The sequence below is a fragment of the Arachis ipaensis genome, chromosome B1 (assembly GCF_059453495.1).
Source record: "Arachis ipaensis isolate K30076 ecotype BB chromosome B1, ASM5945349v1, whole genome shotgun sequence".
Lineage (NCBI taxonomy): Eukaryota > Viridiplantae > Streptophyta > Magnoliopsida > Fabales > Fabaceae > Arachis > Arachis ipaensis.
The window spans coordinates 55,251,709-55,272,832 of record NC_142436.1 but is presented as its reverse complement, the minus strand read 5'-3'; the positions used below and the strand labels follow the sequence as shown (position 1 = coordinate 55,272,832).

Here is a 21,124-nt window from a genome sequence, read left to right as displayed (position 1 = left end):
TTAGGAGGAACCTGCGAAGATCCCTCGCCAGCAGCCTTAGACGAAGCAAGCTGAGCTGCGGTAGCCTTCTTGGCCTTCTTAAAGGCCTTCATGGAATCTGAAGTGTTGGCCATCTCTGAAACAAACAGAAGACCAACAAAGCCAAGTTACAAATCAGAAAAGAAGACAAATTAGAAAAGAAGTAAAAACAGATAGAAAAAAGAAGTCGACCACTTCCCAGCTCGGTTCGGAGAAGCGAGGGGTCCCCTAGAAACCTCTTAGTGTCAAGATAAGGAGGTTGCCCCCAATTCTCCTCCAACACACTCACAAAGGCCTGCTCGACCTCGTCCAACATCTCCCACGAATACCTCGACACAACAACATTCTTTTGCCACTCTAAAGGAAAGGTAGGTTCATCATTCTCATCCAGGAAAAAGGGCCGAGCTCATTCAACAGCCCGGACCTTGAAAAATTAGTTCTTAAAATCACGGAAAGATTCGTCGTACATGGAAAAAACTTTCTTTCCCTGAGAAGCTCGGAAAGAAACCTAGGCAGCCTTCTTCTTAACCACCCCAGGTTTTGTTAAAACAAATAGGTAAAAGAAGAGGGATTGGGAAGGATGGACACCCAGTTCACGACACAGCAATTGAAAGATTTTTATAAAGACCCAAGAGTTGGAGTGGAGTTGGGATGGAGCTATATTACAAGACCATAACAGGTTGGTCTCAAAAGGAGTGAAAGGAAGAGTAATATTCATCTGACTAAAAAAGAAGTCATACGCAGAGAAAAAAGGATGGTCTCCAACAACCCGAGTAGAAAAGCAAACTCTCTCTTCAGAAGTAGGAGATACAAGCTCATAATTCTTTTCATTAGTACTAATACTACAAACCCTATGAAACTTCCTAAGCTGCTCACAAAATTCAGAATCAACCAGCAAAATACACAGAAGAACCATAGAATCCACCCAGTTGTCCATGCCATCAGGGACTTGGGAGGATATCTCGACAATATTTTTACGAGAATACATGAGGTCAACTAGTCCTACAACAAAGAAAAAAAAGAAAAAGTGGGATTACTACCAAAACAACCCGAAAAAATTAGGTAATAACTTGGATAGCAAAATTAAAGAGCAAGCAGTAGACTCAGCAGTAAAAGGGAAACCCCAGGACTCACACCAAAGTCCAGAGGCACCCTTTGGGGGTAGCAATAAAGAACCATCATACATCAAAGCATGCCAAATGGAAATCACCAAAAACGCAACCTTTTTCAAAAATCAAACAGCTTATTATTTCCAAATGTTTCAAAATCAGAGGACACAATCAGAGATCAGAGATAAAGCATTCAAAGCCCTAGAAGCATCAACTATCAGGAAACAAGAGAAGGTTCATGCAAAATCAAAGAAACTCTTAGAACGCATCTTACAGGCAACCAGGCACGACAAAAACACAGAAAAGATTCAAGCTTTCCAACGCAAAATTAAGCAAAGATCAAAACCTTTCAGAAATAGAAAGTAAAAGAGGAGAAAAAGAAAACCAACCTGTTAAAGAAGAAGGAGGTGATGAAAGAAGCAACAAAGAAGCCACGAAGCACGAAGACGGAAGAACTTAAGAAACGAAAGGGTAAAAACGCCGAAAGTCAGAAAAAGCGAAGAGAGAAAGCTGAAGCTTCAAAAATTCAAATGATACGAAGAGGGAAGCGAAAGGAACGGCAAAAGAGGAGTTACATGAGTCTTTAAAAACCCTCGTACGTTTCCAAGAAAAGGCACGGAGAACAAAACGCCTGTACCATTAAAAGATGAGAGAGGAAAATGTTCCGCATTCAGGCTTCCAAATAAAAGCTCTACAACAAGTTTGACAAATGCTCGAGCTCGATTTTTTCAAATAAGAAGATCAAAGTCTAGCAAAAGGACACGATCTCAAAGGAAAGACCGAGCTCAAGTAGGGGCACTGTTCACACCCTGGGTCGAGATGTCCAACCCGGAATGATAGACGATAAGCAAACCGACCTCTTCAGATCAGGAACATCCGACCTCTTCTCCAAGAGCTCGACCAAATCGCTATAGAGGCCTAATAATAGCCCAAATACAGGAACACGACCCAAATCCAAAGGCAGCCCAAGCCTACAGAGATAAGTGCGGTTCTTTTGAAGATAAGATGACTTCACTTAAAGATAAGATAAGATAAGATAAGATAACTAACTTATCTTATTTAAAAAGGCCACTCCACACCATTATAAATACACTGGGGCACCCAGGTATAACTCATACTCTGATTCTACTAAAAACCTGCTTAATACCCTTGCTAACTAATGAGCGGATAATTTATACGCTTTTTGGCATTGTTTTTAGTATGTTTTCAGTAGGATCTAGTTACTTTTAGGGATGTTTTCATTATTTTTTATTTTAAATTCATATTTCTGGACTTTACTATGAGTTTGTGTGTTTTTCTGTGATTTCAGGTATTTTCTGGCTGAAATTGAGGGACTTGAGCAAAAATCAGATTCAGAGGTTGAAGAAGGACTGCTGATGCTGTTGGATTCTGACCTCCCAACACTCAAAATGGATTTTCTGGAGCTACAAAACTCAAAATGGCGCGCTTCCAATTGTGTTGAAAATTAGACATCCAGGGCTTTCCAGAAATATATAATAGTCGATACTTTGCCCAAGTTTAGACGACGCAAACTGGCGTTCAACGCCAGCTCTCTGCCCAATTCTGGCGTCCAGTGCCAGAAACAAGTTGCAAAGTGGTGTTCAACGCCCAAACTGGCACAAAAGCTGGCGTTCAACTCCAAGAATGACCTCTCCACGTGTAGACTTCAAGCTCAGCCCAAGCACACACCAAGTGGGCCCCGGAAGTGGATTTATGCATCAATTACTTACTTCTGTAAACCCTAGTAGCTAGTATATTATAAATAGGACATTTTACTATTGTATTTGAGATCTTTGGATCATCTTTGGACGCCTAGTTCTTAGATCATGGGGGTTGACCATTCGGCCATGCCTGGACCTTTCACTTATGTATTTTTAACGGTAGAGTTTCTACACTCCATAGATTAAGTGTGGAGCTCTGCTGTTCCTCAAAGATTAATGCAAAGTACTACTGTTTTCTATTCAATTCAACTTGTTCCGCTTCTAAGATATTCATTCGCACTTCAACCTGAATGTGATGAACGTGACAATCATCATCATTCCCTATGAACGCGTGCCTGACAACCACTTCCGTTCTACATTCGATTGAATGATTATCTCTTAGATCTCTTAATCAGAATCTTCGTGGTGTAAGCTAGATTGATGGCGGCATTCATGAGAATCCGGAAAGTCTAAACCTTGTCTGTGGTATTCCGAGTAGGATTCTGGGATTGAATGACTGTGACGAGCTTCAAACTCGCGAGTGCTGGGCGTAGTGACAGACGCAAAAGGAGGGTGAATCCTATTCCAGCATGATCGGGAACCTCAGATGATTAGCCGTGCCGTGACAGGGCATCTTGGACCATTTTCACAAGAGGAGGGGATGTAGCCACTGACAATGGTGATGCCCTTGCATAAAGCCAGCCATGGAAAGGAGTAGGATTGATTGGATGAAGGCAGCAGGAAAGCAGAGATTCAGAGGAACGAAAGCATCCCTATATGCTTATCTGAAATTCTCACCAATGAATTACATAAGTGTTTCTATCCTTATTTTCTGTTTAATTATTATTAATATTCAAAAACTCCATAACCTTTTGATATCCGCCTGACTGAGATTTACAAGGTGACCATAGCTTGCTTCATACCAACAATCTCCGTGGGATCGACCCTTACTCACGTAAGGTTTATTACTTGGACGACCCAGTGCACTTGCTGGTTAGTTATGCGAAGTTGTGAAGATATGTTTAAACCATGGTTCTATGCATCCGTTTTTGGTGCCATTGCCAGGGAATCAATTTCGAACAATAATTCACAACCTGAGTAACAATTTCGCATACCAAGTTTTTGGCGCCGTTGCCGGGGATTGTTCGAGTTTGGACAACTGACGGTTCATCTTGTTGCTCAGATTGGGTAACTTTCTTTTCGTTTTCTTTTCAAAAATTTTTCCAAAATTTTTCAAAAATCTTTCAAAAATTTCTCCTTTGTTTTCAAAAAAAAAATGTTTTCAAAAATATATTTTTCTTCAAAATTTTTAAGAATGAATTCTAGTGTTTCATGAAGCATGTTGAAGCCTGACTAGCTATAAAGCCATGTCTAAATTCTTTTGGACTGAGGCTTCCAAACCATCAGCATAGAGGCAAGTTACTTTGAAAAGTAATGAGCAGTATATTCTCTGATGTTATATGCTAAAGCTTGGCTGGCTATTAAGCCATGCCTAACCCTCAGATTGGAGCTTTAGACTAAGAATGCTAGATTCCTGGAATTCATATTAAAAATTTTTGGAATCCTTATTTTTGTTTTTCAAATAATTTTCGAAAAAAATTTAAAGAAAATACAAAAAAAAAATCATAAAATCATAAAAAAATCAAAAAATATTTTCATGTTTCTTGTTTGAGTCATGAGTCATGTTATAAGTTTGGTGTCAATTGCATATTCATATTGCATTTTTCAAAAATTGCATTCATGCATGTGTTCTTCATGATCTTCAAGTTGTTCTTGGTAAGTCTTCTTGTTTGATCTTGATGTTTTCTTGTTTTGTGTTGTATGGTATTTTTCATATGCATTCTTGGATTCTTAGTGCCTAAGCATTAAAGATTTCTAAGTTTGGTGTCCTGCATGTTTTCTTTGCATAAAAAAATTTTCAAAAATATGTTCTTGATGTTCATCATGATCTTCATAGTGTTCTTGGTGTTCATCTTGACATTCATAGCATTCTTGCATGCATTCATTATTTTGATCCATAACTTTCATGCATTGCATCATTTTTCTTGTTTTTCTCTCTCATCATAAAAATTCAAAAATAAAAAAAATATCTTTCCCTTTTTCTCTCTTAAAATTTCGAAAATTAGATTTGACTTTTTCAAAATTTTTAAAATCTAGTTGTTTTTATGAGTCAAATCAAATTTTCAATTTAAAAAAAAAATCTTATCTTTTTCAAAATCTTTTTCAAAAATCAAATCTTTTTTCAATTTTTTTAGTTATTTTCAAAAATTTCAAAAATATTTTTCTTAATTTTACATCATATTTTCGAAAATAACATCATCAATTAATGTTTTGATTCAAAAATTTCAAGTTTGTTACTTACTTGTTAAGAAAGATTCAAACTTTAAGTTCTAGAATCATATCTTGTGATTTCTTGTGAATCAAGTCATTAATTGTGATTTTAAAAATCAAATCTTTTTCAAAAACTAATTTAAAAAATATCTTCTTATCTTATCTTTTTCAAAAATTTGATTTCAAAATATCTTTTCTAACTTCCTAACTTCTTATCTTTTCAAAATTTGTTTCAACTAACTAACTAACTTTTTGTTTGTTTCTTACCTTTTTCAAAACTACCTAACTAACTCTCTCTCTCTCTCTAATTTTCGAAAATATCTCCCCTCTTTTTCAAAATTTCTTTTTAATTTACTAATTATTTTAATTTTTGATTTTAATTTTCGAAAAAAACTACTAACCTTTTTCAAAAACTATTTTCGAAAATCACTAACTCCTTTTCAAAAATTATTTTCGAAAATTCTCCCTTTCTCTCATTTCCTTCTATTTATTTATTCATCTACTAACATCTCCTCATCTTCACCCCTATTCCTTTTCTTCTTCTACTAACAATAAGGAACCTCTTTACTGTGACATAGAGGATTCCTCTTCTTTTCTTTTTCTCTTCTCTTTCTTATGAGCAGGGATAAAGAAAAAGGCATTCTTGTTGAAGCTGATCCAGAACCTGAAAGGACTCTGAAGAGAAAACTAAGAGAAGCTAAATTACAAGAATCCAGAGACAACCTTATTGAAAATTTCGAACAAGTAAAGGAGATGGCAGCCAAACCCAACAACAATAATGCAAGGAGAATGCTTGGTGACTTTACTGCACCTAATTCCAATTTACATGGAAGAAGCATCTCCATTCCTACCATTGGAGCAAACAATTTTGAGCTGAAACCTCAGCTAGTTTCTCTGATGCAGCAGAACTGCAAGTTTCATGGACTTCCATCTGAAGATATTTTTCAGTTCTTAACTAAATTCTTGCAGATCTGTGATACTGTTAAGACTAATGGAGTAGATCCTGAAGTCTACAGGCTCATGCTTTTCCCTTTTGCTGTAAGAGACAGAGCTAGAATATGGTTGGACTCTCAACCCAAAGACAGCCTGAACTCTTGGGATAAGCTGGTCATGGCTTTCTTAGCCAAGTTCTTTCCTCCTCAAAAGCTGAGCAAGCTTAGAGCTGATGTTCAAACCTTCAGACAGAAAGAAGGTGAATCCCTCTATGAAGCTTGGGAAAGATACAAGCAGCTGACCAAAAAGTGTCCTTCTGACATGCTTTCAGAATGGACCATCCTGGATATATTCTATGATGGTTTATCTGAGCTATCAAATATGTCATTGGATACTTCTGCAGGTGGATCCATTCACCTAAAGAAAATGCCTGCAGAAGCTCAAGAACTCATTGACATGGTTGCTAATAACCAGTTTATGTACACTTCTGAGAGGAATCCTATGAGTAATGGGACGCCTATGAAGAAGGGAGTTCTTGAAATTGATACTCTGAATGCCATATTGGCTCAGAACAAAATATTAACTCAGCAAGTCAATATGATTTCTCAGAGTCTGAATGGAATGCAAACTGCATCCAACAGTACTCAAGAGGCTTCTTATGAAGAAGAAGCTTATGATCCTAAAAACCCTACAATAGCAGAGGTGAATTACTTAGGTGAACCTTATGGAAACACCTATAATCCATCATGGAGAAATCATCCAAATTTCTCATGGAAGGATCAAAAGCCTCAACAAGGCTTTAATAATGGTGGAAGAAATAGGTTTAACAATAGTAAACCTTTTCCATCATCCACTCAGCAACAGACAGAGAACTCTGAACAAAATACCTCTAATTTGGCAAACTTAGTCTCTGATCTGTCCAAGGCCACTGTAAGTTTCATGAATGAAACAAGGTCTTCCATTAGAAATTTGGAAGCACAAGTAGGCCAGCTAAGTAAAAGGATCACTGAAATCCCTCCTTATACTCTCCCAAGCAATACAGAAGAGAATCCAAAAGGAGAGTGCAAGGCCATTGAATTAATTACCATGGCCGAACCCACAAGAGAGGAGAAGGACATGAATCCCAAGGAGGAAGACCTCCTGGGACGTCCAGTGATCAACAAGGAGCTTCCCTCTGAGGAACCTATGGAATCTGAGACTCATCTAGAGACCATAGAGATTCCATTGAACCTCCTTATGCCATTCATGAGCTCTGATGAGTATTCCTCTTCTGAAGAGAATGAGGATGTTACTGAAGAGCAAGCTGCCAAGTTCCTTGGTGCAATCATGAAGCTAAATGCCAAATTATTTGGTATTAAAACTTGGGAAGATGAACCTCCCTTGTTCACTAATGAACTAAGCGATCTGGATCAACTGACATTGCCTCTGAAGAGACAGGATCCTGGAAAGTTCATAATACCTTGTACCATAGGCACCATGATCTTTAAGGCTCTGTGTGACCTTGGTTCAGGAATAAACCTCATGCCCCTCTCTGTAATAGAGAAACTGGGAATCTATGGGGTGAAAGCTGCTAAAATCTCATTAGAGATGGCAGACAATTCAAGAAAATAGGCTTATGGACAAGTAGAGGACGTGTTAGTAAAGGTTGAAGGCCTTTACATCCCTGCTGATTTTATAGTCCTGGATACTGGAAAGGAAGAAGATGAATCCATCATCCTAGGAAGACCTTTCCTAGCCACAGCAAGAGCTGTGATTGATGTGGACAGAGGAGAATTGATCCTTCAATTAAATAAGGACAACCTTGTGTTTACAACTCAAGGATCTCTCTCTGCATCCATGGAGAGGAAGCAGAAAAAGCTTCTCTCAAAGCAGAGTCAACCAAAGCCCCCACAGTCAAACTCTAAGTTTGGTGTCAAACCCCCATATCCAAACTCTAAGTTTGGTGTTGGGAGGTCTCAACAAAGCTCTGCACATCTGTGAGGCTCCATGAGAGCCCACTGTCAAGCTATTGACATTAAAGAAGCGCTTGTTGGGAGGCAACCCAATGTTTATTTATCTAATTTTTTTTTTCATGTTTTCTTAGGTTCATGATCATGTGGAGTCACAAAATAAATGAAAAATTTATAAACAGAATAAAAAACAATGGAAGAAAAATCACACCCTGGAGGAAGCACTTGTCTGGCGTTCAACGCCAGAACAGAGCATGGTTCTGGCGCTGAACGCCCAAAATGGGCAGTATCTGGGCGCTGAACGCCCAAAATGGGCAGCATCTGGGCGCTGAACGCCAGAATTGCACCCTGGAGAGGAGCTGGCGTTGAACGCCCAGAACAAGCATGGTTCTGGCGTTCAACGCCAGAAATGGGCAACAAATGGGCGTTGAACGCCCAAAATGGGCACCAACCTGGCGCTGAACGCCCAGAGTTGTGTGCAAGGGCATTTTACATGACTAATTTAGTGCAAGGTTGTAAATCCTTGAACACCTCAGGATCTGTGGACCCCACAGGATCATCTTAGGATCTGTGGACCCCACAGGATCCCCACCTACCTCCACTCACTTCTTCTCACCCCTCTTTCACACAATCCCATAAACACTCTTCCCCAAAATCCTTCACCAATCACCTCAATCTCTCTTCCCCATCACCTCTTCACCACTCACATCCATCCACTCTTCCCCATAAACCTAAGTCATAAACTCCACCTACCTTCAAAATTCAAAATCAATTTCCCACCCAAACCCACCCTAAATGGCCGAACCTACCCCCCTCCCTTCCCTATATAAAGCCTTCCATTCTTCCTCATTTTCACATAACACAACCCTCTCTTTCCCTTCTTGGCCGAAACACACCTCCCCCCCTTTTCTCCATATTTTCATCTTCTTCTTCTTCTTCATCTAATTCTTTCTTTTCTTGCTCGAGGGCGAGCAAAATTCTAATTTTGGTGTGGTAAAAGCATAAGCTTTTTGTTTTTCCATTACCATTGATGGCACCTAAGACCGGAGAATCCTCTAGAAAAGGGAATAGGAAGACAAAAGCTTCCACCTCCGAGTCATGGGAGATGGAAAGGTTCATCTCCAAAGCTCATCAAGACCACTTCTATGATGTTGTGGCCAAGAAGAAGGTGATCCCCGAGGTCCCTTTCAAACTCAAGAGAAATGAGTATCTGGAGATCCGACATGAAATCCAAAGAAGAGGTTGGGAAGTTCTAACAAACCCCATCCAACAAGTCGGCATCTTCATGGTTCAAGAGTTCTATGCTAATGCATGGATCACCAAGAACCATGATCAAAGTAAGAACCCGGATCCAAAGAACTATATTACAATGGTTCGGGGGAAATACTTAGATTTTAGTTCGGAAAATGTGAGGTTGGCGTTTAACTTGCCTATGATGCAAGGAGATGAACGCCCCTACACTAGAAGGGTCAACTTTAATCAAAGGTTGGACCAAGTCCTTATGGACATATGTGTGGAAGGAGCTCAATGGAAGATTGACTCCAAAGGCAAGCCGGTTCAACTAAGAAGATTGGACCTCAAGCCTGTGGCTAGAGGATGGTTGGAGTTCATCCAACGCTCCATCATCCCCACTAGCAACCGATCTGAAGTTACTGTGGATCGGGCCATCATGATCCATAGTATCATGATTGGAGAAGAAGTAGAGGTTCATGAAGTCATCTCCCTTGAACTCTACAAAATAGCCGAAAAGCCCTCTCCTGGGGCAAGGCTAGCTTTTCCTCATCTTATCTGCCATCTATGTTACTCAGCTGGAGCTTTCATAGAAGGAGACATTCATAGTGAGGAAGAGAAGCCCATCACTAAGAAAAAGATGGAGCAAGCAAGAGAAACCATTCATGGAGCTCAAGAGGCGCATGAAGCTCATCACCATGAGATCCCAGAGATGCCTCAAATGCATTTTCCTCCACAGAATTTTTGGGAGCAAATCAACACCTCCCTAGGAGAATTAAGTTCCAACATGGGACAACTAAGGGTGGAACATCAAGAGCACTCCATCATCCTTCATGAAATAAGAGAAGATCAAAAAGAAATGAGGGAGGAGCAACAAAGACAAGGAAGAGACATAGAAGAGCTCAAGGACATCATTGGTTCCTTAAGAAGGAAACGCCACCATCACTAAGGTAGATTGATTCCTTGTTCTTATTTCTTCTGTTTTTTTTTTCGTTTTCTATGTTATGTGCTTATCTATGTTTGTGTCTTCATTACATGATCATTAGTATTTAGTAACTTTGTCTTAAAGTTATGAATGTCCTATGAATCCATCACCTCTCTTAAATGAAAAATATTTTAATTCAAAAGAACAAGAAGTACATGAGTTTCGAATTTATCCTTGAACTTAGTTTAATTATATTGATGTGGTGACAATGCTTCTTGTTTTCTGAATGAATGCCTGAACAGTGCATATGTCTTTTGAAGTTGTTGTTTAAGAATGTTAAATATGTTGGCTCTTGAAAGAATGATGACTAGGAGACATGTTATTTGAAAATCTAAAAAATCATAAAAATGATTCTTGAAGCAAGAAAAAGCAGCAAAGAACAAAGCTTGCAGAAAAAAAAAAGAGCGAAAAAAAAATAGAAAGAAAGAGAAAAAGCAAGCAGAAAAAGCCAAAAGCTCTTAAAACCAAGAGGCAAGAGCAAAAAGCCAATAACCCTTAAAACCAAAAGGCAAGGGTAATAAAAAGGATCCCAAGGCTTTGAGCATCAGTGGATAGGAGGGCCTAAAGGAATAAAATCCTAGTCTAAGCGGCTAAACCAAGTTGTCCCTAACCATGTGCTTGTGGCGTGAAGGTGTCAAGTAAAAACTTGAGACTGAGCGGTTAAAGTCAAGGTCCAAAGCAAAAAAAGAGTGTGCTTAAGAACCCTGGACACCTCTAATTGGGGACTTTAGCAAAGCTGAGTCACAATCTGAAAAGGTTCACCCAATTATGTGTCTGTGGCATTTATGTATCCGGTGGTAATACTGGAAAACAAAGTGCTTAGGGCCACGGCCAAGACTCATAAAATAGCTGTATTCAAGAATTATCATACTGAACTAGGAGAATCAATAACACTATCTGAACTCTGAGTTCCCATAGATGCCAATCATTCTGAACCTCAATGGATAAAGTGAGATGCCAAAACTATTCAAAAGGCAAAAAGCTATAAGTCCCGCTCATTTGATTGGAGCTATGTTTCATTGATAGTTTGGAATTTATAGTATATTCTCTTCTTTTTATCCTATTTGATTTTCAGTTGCTTGAGGACAAGCAACAATTTAAGTTTGGTGTTGTGATGAGCGGATAATTTATATGCTTTTTGGCATTGTTTTTAGTATGTTTTCAGTAGGATCTAGTTACTTTTAGGGATGTTTTCATTAGTTTTTATGTTAAATTCACATTTTTGGACTTTACTATGAGTTTGTGTGTTTTTCTGTGATTTCAGGTATTTTCTGGCTGAAATTGAGGGACTTGAGCAAAAATCAGATTCAGAGGTTGAAGAAGGACTGCTGATGCTATTGGATTCTGACCTCCCTGCACTCAAAATATATTTTTCTTCAAAATTTTTAAGAATGAATTCTAGTGTTTCATGAAGCATGTTGAAGCTTGACTAGCTATAAAGCCATGTCTAAATTGTTTTGGACTGAGGCTTCCAAACCATCAGCATAGAGGCAAGTTACTTTGAAAAGTAATGAGCAGTATATTCTCTGATGTTATATGCTAAAGCTTGGCTGGCTATTAAGCCATGCCTAACCCTCAGATTGGAGCTTTAGACTAAGAATGCTAGATTCCTGGAATTCATATTAAAAATTTTTGGAATCCTTATTTTTATTTTTCAAATAATTTTCGAAAAAAATTTAAAGAAAATACAAAAAAAAAAAAATCATAAAATCATAAAAAAAATCAAAAAATATTTTCATGTTTCTTGTTTGAGTCATGAGTCATGTTATAAGTTTGGTGTCAATTGCATATTCATATTGCATTTTTCGAAAATTGCATTCATGCATGTGTTCTTCATGATCTTCAAGTTGTTCTTGGTAAGTCTTCTTGTTTGATCTTGATGTTTTCTTGTTTTGTGTTGTATGGTGTTTTTCATATGCATTCTTGGATTCTTAGTGCCTAAGCATTAAAGATTTCTAAGTTTGGTGTCCTGCATGTTTTCTTTGCATAAAAAAGTTTTCAAAAATATGTTCTTGATGTTCATCATGATCTTCATAGTGTTCTTGGTGTTCATCTTGACATTCATAGCATTCTTGCATGCATTCATTATTTTGATCCATAACTTTCATGCATTGCATCATTTTTCTTGTTTTTCTCTCTCATCATAAAAATTCAAAAATAAAAAAAATATCTTTCCCTTTTTCTCTCTTAAAATTTCGAAAATTAGATTTGACTTTTTCAAAATTTTTAAAATCTAGTTGTTTTTATGAGTCAAATCAAATTTTCAATTTAAAAAAAAAATCTTATCTTTTTCAAAATCTTTTTCAAAAATCAAATCTTTTTTCAATTTTTTTAGTTATTTTCAAAAATTTCAAAAATATTTTTCTTAATTTTACATCATATTTTCGAAAATAACATCATCAATTAATGTTTTGATTCAAAAATTTCAAGTTTGTTACTTACTTGTTAAGAAAGATTCAAACTTTAAGTTCTAGAATCATATCTTGTGATTTCTTGTGAATCAAGTCATTAATTGTGATTTTAAAAATCAAATCTTTTTCAAAAACTAATTTAAAAAATATCTTCTTATCTTATCTTTTTCAAAAATTTGATTTCAAAATATCTTTTCTAACTTCCTAACTTCTTATCTTTTCAAAATTTGTTTCAACTAACTAACTAACTTTTTGTTTGTTTCTTACCTTTTTCAAAACTAGCTAACTAGCTCTCTCTCTCTAATTTTCGAAAATATCTCCCCTCTTTTTCAAAATTTCTTTTTAATTTACTAATTATTTTAATTTTTTATTTTAATTTTCGAAAAAAACTACTAACCTTTTTCAAAAACTATTTTCGAAAATCACTAACTCCTTTTCAAAAATTATTTTCGATAATTCTCCCTTTCTCTCATCTCCTTCTATTTATTTATTCATCTACTAACATCTCCTCATCTTCACCCCTATTCCTTTTCTTCTTCTACTAACAATAAGGAACCTCTTTACTGTGACATAGAGGATTTCTCTTCTTTTCTTTTTCTCTTCTCTTTCTTATGAGCAGGGACAAAGAAAAAGGCATTCTTGTTGAAGTTGATCCAGAACCTAAAAGGACTCTGAAGAGAAAGCTAAGAGAAGCTAAATTACAACAATCCAGAGACAACCTTATTGAAAATTTCGAACAAGTAAAGGAGATGGCAGCCAAACCCAACAACAATAAGGCAAGGAGAATGCTTGGTAACTTTACTGCACCTAATTCCAATTTACATGGAAGAAGCATCTCCATTCCTACCATTGGAGCAAACAATTTTGAGCTGAAACCTCAGCTAGTTTCTCTGATGCAGCAGAACTGCAAGTTTCATGGACTTCCATCTGAAGATCTTTTTCAGTTCTTAACTGAATTCTTGCAGATCTGTGATACTGTTAAGACTAATGGAGTAGATTCTGATGTCTACAGACTCATGCTTTTCCCTTTTGCTGTAAGAGACAGAGCTAGAATATGGTTGGACTCTCAACCCAAAGACAGCCTGAACTCTTGGGATAAGCTGGTCACGGATTTCTTAGCCAAGTTCTTTCCTCCTCAAAAGCTGAGCAAGCTTAGAGCTGATGTTCAAACCTTCAGACAGAAAGAAGGTGAATCCCTCTATAAAGCTTGGGAAAGATACAAGCAGCTGACCAAAAAGTGTCCTTCTGACATGCTTTCAGAATGGACCATCCTGGATATATTCTATGATGGTTTATCTGAGCTATCAAAGATGTCATTGGATACTTTTGCAGGTGGATCCATTCACCTAAAGAAAACGCCTGCAGAAGCTCAAGAACTCATTTACATGGTTGCTAATAACCAGTTTATGTACACTTCTGAGAGGAATCCTGTGAGTAATGGGACGCCTATGAAGAAGGGAGTTCTTGAAATTGATAATCTGAATGCCATATTGGCTCAGAACAAAATATTGACTCAGCAAGTCAATATGATTTCTCAGAGTCTGAATGGAATGCAAGCTGCATCCAACAGTACTCAAGAGGCTTCTTATGAAGAAGAAGCTTATGATCTTAAAAACCCTGCAATAGCAGAGGTGAATTACTTAGGTGAACCTTATGGAAACACCTATAATCCATCATGGAGAAATCATCCAAATTTCTCATGGAAGGATCAAAAGCCTCAACAAGGCTTTAATAATGGTGGAAGAAACAGGTTTAACAATAGTAAACCTTTTCCATCATCCACTAAGCAACAGACAGAGAACTCTGAACAAAATACCTATAATTTGGCAAACTTAGTCTCTGATCTATCCAAGGCCACTGTAAGTTTCATGAATGAAACAAGGTCTTCCATTAGAAATTTGGAAGCACAAGTGGGCCAGCTAAGTAAAAGGATCACTGAAATCCCTCCTAGTACTCTCCCAAGCAATACAGAAGAGAATCCAAAAGGAGAGTCCAAGGCCATTGAATTAATTACCATGGCCGACCAGCAGACACGTCAGCGCCGACCAGCACAAAAGATCTCGTCCAAGATCGGCCTACAATTTCAGGTAACCCTCGGAACACCAACCTTGTCATCCTCTGGTGCACGAAATTGTGATCATTAACAATGGCGCCAAAGACTTGGAGCTCTCAAACGTGAATCACACTTTGTCACAATTCCGCACAACTAACCAGCAAGTGCACTGGGTCGTCCAAGTAATACCTTACGTGAGTAAGGGTCGATCCCACGGAGATTGTCGGCTTAAAGCAAGCTATGGTCATCTTGTAAATCTCAGTCAGGCGGATTCAAATGGTTATGGAGGATTGATAATTAAAAGATGAATAAAACATAAAATAAGATAAAGATAGAGATACTTATGTAATTCATTGGTGAGAATTTCAGATAAGCGTATGAAGATGCTTTGTTCCTCCTGAACCTCTGCTTTCCCATAGCCTTCTTCAATCATTCATACTCCCTTCCATGGCAAGCTTTATGTTGGGCATCACTGTTGTCAATGGCTACTTCCCGTCCTCTCAGTGAAAATGTTCTACGCACGCTGTCACCGCACAGCTAATCATCTGTCGGTTCTCAATCATGTTGGAATAGGATGCATTGATCCTTTTGCGTCTATCACACGCCCAACAATCGCGAGTTTGAAGCTCGTCACAGTCATCCCTTCCCAGATCCTACTCAGAATACTACAGACAAGGTTTAGATTGTCTGGATCTCAGGAATGGCCGCCAATAATTCTAGCCTATACCACGAAGGTTCTAATCTTAGATTTGAAACCCAAGAGATACACATTCAAGCTTGTTTGCATGTAGAACGGAAGTGGTTGTCAGTCACGCATTCATAGGTTAGAATGGTGATGAGTGTCACATAATCATCACATTCATCATGTTCTTGGGTGCGAATGAATATCTTGGAGAAGAAATAGACTTGAGTTGAATAGAAAAATAATAGTACTTGTATTAATTCATGAAGAACAGCAGAGCTCCACACCTTAATCTATGGTGTGTAGAAACTCCACCATTGAAAATACATAAGAACAAGGTCTAGGCATGGCCGTGAGGCCAGCCTCCCAAAAGCGTGAAAAGGTCTATCAAAAGTATATGACTAATCAAAGATAAAAATACAATAGTAAAAGGTCCTATTTATAGAGAACAAGTAGCCTAGGGTTTACAGAAATAGGTAATTAATGCAGAAATCTTCTTCCGGGCTCACTTAGTGTGTGCTTGGGCTGAGCATTGAAGCTTTCATGTGTAGAGATTTTTCTTGGAGTTAAACGCCAGCTTTTGTGCCAATTTGGGCGTTTAACTCCAGCTTTTATGCCAGTTCTGGCGTTTTGACGCCAGAATTTTTGTGCTGACTTTGAACGCCAGTTTGGGCCATTAAATCTTGGGCAAAGTATGGACTATTATATATTTATGGAAAGCCAAGGATGTCTACTTTCCAAAGCAATTGAGAGCATGCCAATTGGGCTTCTGTAGCTCCAGAAAATCCACTTTGAGTGCAGGGAGGTCAGAATCCAACAACATCTGCAGTCCTTTTTCAGCCTCTGAATCAGATTTTTGCTCAGGTCCCTCAATTTCAGCCAGAAAATATCTGAAATCATAGAAAAACACACAAACTCATAGTAAAGTCCAGAAATGTGATTTTTAAATAAAAACTAATAAAAACATAATAAAAACTAACTAAAACATACTAAAAACAATGCCAAAAAGCGTTTAAATTATCCGCTCATCACAACACCAAACTTAAATTGTTGCTTGTCTCCAAGCAACTGAAAATAATATAGGATAAAAAGAATAGAATGTACAATGAATTCCAAAAACATCTATGAAGATCAGTATTAACTAGATGAGCGGAGCTTTTAGCTTTTTGCTTCTGAACAGTTTTGGCGTCTCACTTTATCCTTTGAAGTTCAGAATGATTGGCATCTATAGGAACTCAGAATTTAGATAGTGTTATTGATTCTCCTAGTTAAGTATGTTGATTCTTGAACACAGCTACTTTATGAGTCTTGGCCGTGACCCAAAGCATTTTGTTTTCCAGTATTACCACCGGATACATAAATGCCACATACACATAACTGGGTGAACCTTTTCAGAATGTGACTCAGCTTTGCTAGAGTCCCCAATTAGAGGTGTCCAGAGCTCTTAAGCACACTCTTTTTTGCTTTTGGACCACGACTTTAACCGCTCAGTCTCAAGTTTTCACTTGGCACCTTCACGCCACAAGCACATAGTTAGGGACAGCTTGGTTTAGCCGCTTAGGCCAGGATTTTATTCATCTGGGCCCTCCTATCCACTGATGCTCAAAGCCTTGGATCCTTTTTATTTTACCCTTGCCTTTTGGTTTAAAGGGTTATTGGCTTTTTCTGCTTGCTTTTTCTTTTTCTTCTTTTTTTTTGCATATATATATTTTTTTTTCTGCAAGCTTTTCACTACTTTTTCTTGCTTCAAGAATCAATTTTATGATTTTTCAGATCATCAAATAACATTTCTCCTTTTTCCATCATTCTTTCAAGAGCCAACAATTTTAACATTCATAAACAACAAATTCAAAAATATGCACTGTTCAAGCATTCATTCAGAAGACAAGAATTATTGCCACCACATCAAAATAATTAAACTGTTTTAAAATTCGAAACTCATGTACTTCTTTTTCTTTTTCAATTAAAAACATTTTCCATTTTAAGAAAGGTGATGGATTCATTTTCATAGCTTTAAGGCATAGACACTTAGACACTAGTTATCATGTAATAAAGACACAAACATAAATAGACATAAGGCATAATTTTCAAAAAACAGAAAATAAAGAACAAGGAAATTAAAGAACGGATCCTCCTTAATGATGGCGGCTTGTTCTTCCTCTTGAAGATCTTATGGAGTGCTTGAACTCCTCAATGTCTCTTCCTTGCCTTTGTTGCTCCTCTCTCATGGTTCTTTGGTCTTCTCTAATTTCATGGAGGAGGATAGAATGCTCTTGGTGCTCCACCCTTAGTTGTCCCATATTGGAACTTAATTCTCCTAGGGAGGTGTTAATTTGCTCCCAATAGTTTTGTGAAGGAAAATGCATCCCTTGAGGCATCTCAAGGATTTCATGATGAGGAATTTCCTCATGCTCTTGTCCATGAGTGGGATATCTTGTTTGCTCTATCCTTTTCTTAGTGATGGGCTTGTCCTCTTCAATGAGGAGTCTTGGCCACAACTTCATAGAAGTGGTCTTGATGGACCTTTGAGATGAATCTCTCCATCTCCCATGACTCGGAGGTGGAAGCTTTTGCCTTCCCTTTCCTCTTTCTAGAGGTTTCTCCGGCCTTTGGTGCCATAAATGGTTATGGAAAAATAAAAAGCAACGCTTTTACCATACCAAACTTAGAAGGTTTGCTCGTCCTCTAGCAAAAGAAGAAGGAAGAGAGTAGAGGAAGAAGAAATAGAGGAGATGGAAGGGGGTTAGTGTTTTGGCCAAGGGGGAGAAGTAGTGTTTAAGATGTGTAAAAATGAAAGGGTGAAGATGGGTTTATATAGGAGTGGGGAGAGGGTAAGTTTCAGCCATGTATGGGTGGGTTTGGGAGGGAAAGTGGTTTGAATTTGAATGGTGAGGTAGGTGGGGTTTATGATGGATGGATGTGGATTGGTGAAGGGTTTATGGAGAAGAGGGTAGGATTTGATAGGTGAGGTATTTTTGGGGAAGAGGTATTGAGGTAATTGGTGAAGGGTATTTGGGGAAGAGTATTATGAAAAGGTGTGAAGAAGAGAGAGAGTGAGTTGAGGTTGGTGGGGATCCTGTGGGGTCTACAAATCCTGAGGTGTCAAGGATTTCTCATCTCTGCACCAATTAGGCATGCAAAATGTCTTCTACTGCCAATCTTGGCGTTAAACACCAGGCTGCTGCCCATTTCTGGCGTTTAACGCTAGCTTCTTACCCTTTTCTGGCGTTAAACGCGAGTCTGGTGCCCATTTCTGGCGTTAAACACCCAGAATGGTGCCAAACTGGGCGTTTAACGCCCATTCTGCTGCCCTTACTGGCGTTTAAACGCCAGTAAGCTTCTCCTCCAGGGTGTGCCATTTTTCATTCTATTTTTCATTCTGTTTTTGTTTTTTCAATTGTTTTTGTGACTTCACATGATCATCAACCTACAGAAAACATAAAATAACAATAGAGAATAAATAAAATTGGGTTGCCTCCCAACAAGCGCTTCTTTAATGTTAGTAGCTTGACAGTGGGCTCTCATGGAGCCTCACAGATACTCAGAGCATGATGATGGCCTCTCAACACCAAACTTAGAGTTTGGTTGTGGCCTCCTAACACCAAACTTAGAGTTTGGTTGTGGCCTCCTAACACCAAACTTAGAGTTTGAATGTGGGGATTTTGTTTGACTTTGTATTGAGAGAAGCTTTTCATGCTTCCTCTCCATGGTTACAGAGGGAGATCCTTGAGCCTTAAACACAAGGGAGTCCTCATTCACTTGAAGGACTAATTCTCCTCTGTCTACATCAATCACAGCTTTTGCTGTGGCTAGGAAGGGTCTACCAAGGATGATGGATTCATCTATACACTTCCTAGTGTCTAGGATTATGAAATCAGCAGGGATGTAGTGGTCTTCAACCTTTACCAAGACATCCTCTACAAGTCCATAAGCCTGTTTCTTTGAATTGTCTGCCATCTCCAGTGAGATTCTTACAGCTTGTACCTCAATGATCCCTAGCTTCTCCATTATAGAGAGAGGCATGAGGTTTATACTTGACCCTAGGTCACACAGAGCCTTCTCAAAGGTCATGGTGCCTATGGTACAAAGTATTGAGAACTTCCCAGGATCTTGTCTCTTCAGAGGTAATTTCTGCCTAGTCAAGTCATCCAGTTCTTTAGTGAGGAATGGAGGTTCATTCTCCCAAGTCTTATTACCAAATAACTTGGCGTTTAGCTTCATGATTGCTCCAAGGTACTTAGCAACTTGCTCTTCAGTAACATCTTCATCCTCTTCAGAGGAAGAGTACTCATCAGAGCTTACGAATGGCAGGAGTGAATTCAATGGAATCTCTATGGTCTCTGTGTGAGCCTCAGATTCCCATGGTTCCTCATGAGGAAACTCCTTGGAGGCTAGTGGACGTCCAGTGAGGTCTTTCTCAGTGGAGATCACTGCCTCTTCCTCCTCTCCAGGTTCGGCCGTGTGGGTCATGTTGATGGCCTTGCACTCTCCTTTTGGATTCTCTTCTGTATTGCTTGGAAGAGTACTAGGAGGGAGTTCAGTAACTTTCTTACTCAGCTGACCTACTTGTGCCTCCAAATTTCTAATGGAGGACCTTGTTTTAGTCATGAAACTTTGAGTGGTTTTAATTAGATCAGAGACTACAGTTGCTAAGTCAGAGTGGCTCTGCTTAAAATTCTCTGTCTGTTGCTGAGATGATGATGGAAAAGGCTTGCTATTGCTAAACCTGTTTCTTCCACCATTATTGTTATTGAAGCCTTGTTGAGGCCTCTATTGGTCCTTCCATGAGAGATTTGGATGATTTCTCCATGAAGGATTGTAAGTGTTTCCATAGGAATCTCCCATGTAATTCACCTCTTCCATTGCTGGGTTCTCAGGATCATAAGTTTCTTCTTCAAATGAAACTTCTTTGGTACTGCCTGTTGCTGCTTGCATTCTAGACAGACTCTGAGAAATCATATTAACTTGTTGAGTCAATATTTTGTTCTGAGCCAGTATGGCATTCAGAGTATCAATCTCAAGAACTCCTTTCTTCTGACTTGTCCCATTATTCACAGGGTCACTTTTAGAAGTGTACATGAATTGGTTATTTGCAACCATTTCAATGAGTTCCTGAGCTTCTGCAGGCGTCTTCTTCAAATGAAGAGATCCTCCAGCAGAGCTGTCCAATGACATCTTGGACAATTCAGACAGACCATCATAGAAGATACCTATGATGCTCCATTCTGAAAGCATGTCAGAAGGACACCTTCTGATCAATTGCTTGTATCTTTTCTATGCTTCATAGAGGGATTCACCTTCCTTCTGTCTGAAAGTTTGGACTTCCACTCTAAGCTTGCTCAATTTTTGAGGTGGAAAGAACTTTGCCAAGAAGGCATTAACTAGCTTTTCCCAAGAGTTCAGGCTTTCTTTAGGTTGTGAGTCCAACCATGTCCTAGCTCTGTCTCTTACAGCAAAAGGGAAGAGCATAAGTCTGTAGACCTCAGGATCAACCCCATTAGTCTTGACAGTGTCACAGATTTGCAAGAATTCAGCTAAGAACTGATGAGGATCTTCCAATGGAAGTCCATGAAACTTGCAATTCTGTTGCATTAGAGAAACTAATTGAGGCTTAAGCTCAAAATCGTTTGCTCCAATGGCAGGGATAGAAATGCTTCTCCCATAGAAGTCAGGAGTAGGTGCAGTAAAGTCACCAAGCACCTTCCTTGCATTGTTGGTGTTTT

General features: G+C 38.5%; 2 non-coding genes across 2 annotated transcripts; one reads left to right on the top strand and one right to left on the bottom strand.

Annotated features, from left to right (window-relative positions):
* Positions 1–6,310: 6,310 nt before the first annotated feature.
* Positions 6,311–6,418, bottom strand: LOC148576632 (small nucleolar RNA R71). Its single transcript, XR_015903556.1, has one exon. It is a non-coding gene; the product is annotated as a small nucleolar RNA R71 (small nucleolar RNA).
* Positions 6,419–20,630: 14,212 nt separating this feature from the next.
* On the top strand, positions 20,631–20,738 carry LOC148576631 (small nucleolar RNA R71). The gene has a single exon (XR_015903961.1). It is a non-coding gene; the product is annotated as a small nucleolar RNA R71 (small nucleolar RNA).
* The last annotated feature ends 386 nt before the right edge of the window (positions 20,739–21,124 follow it).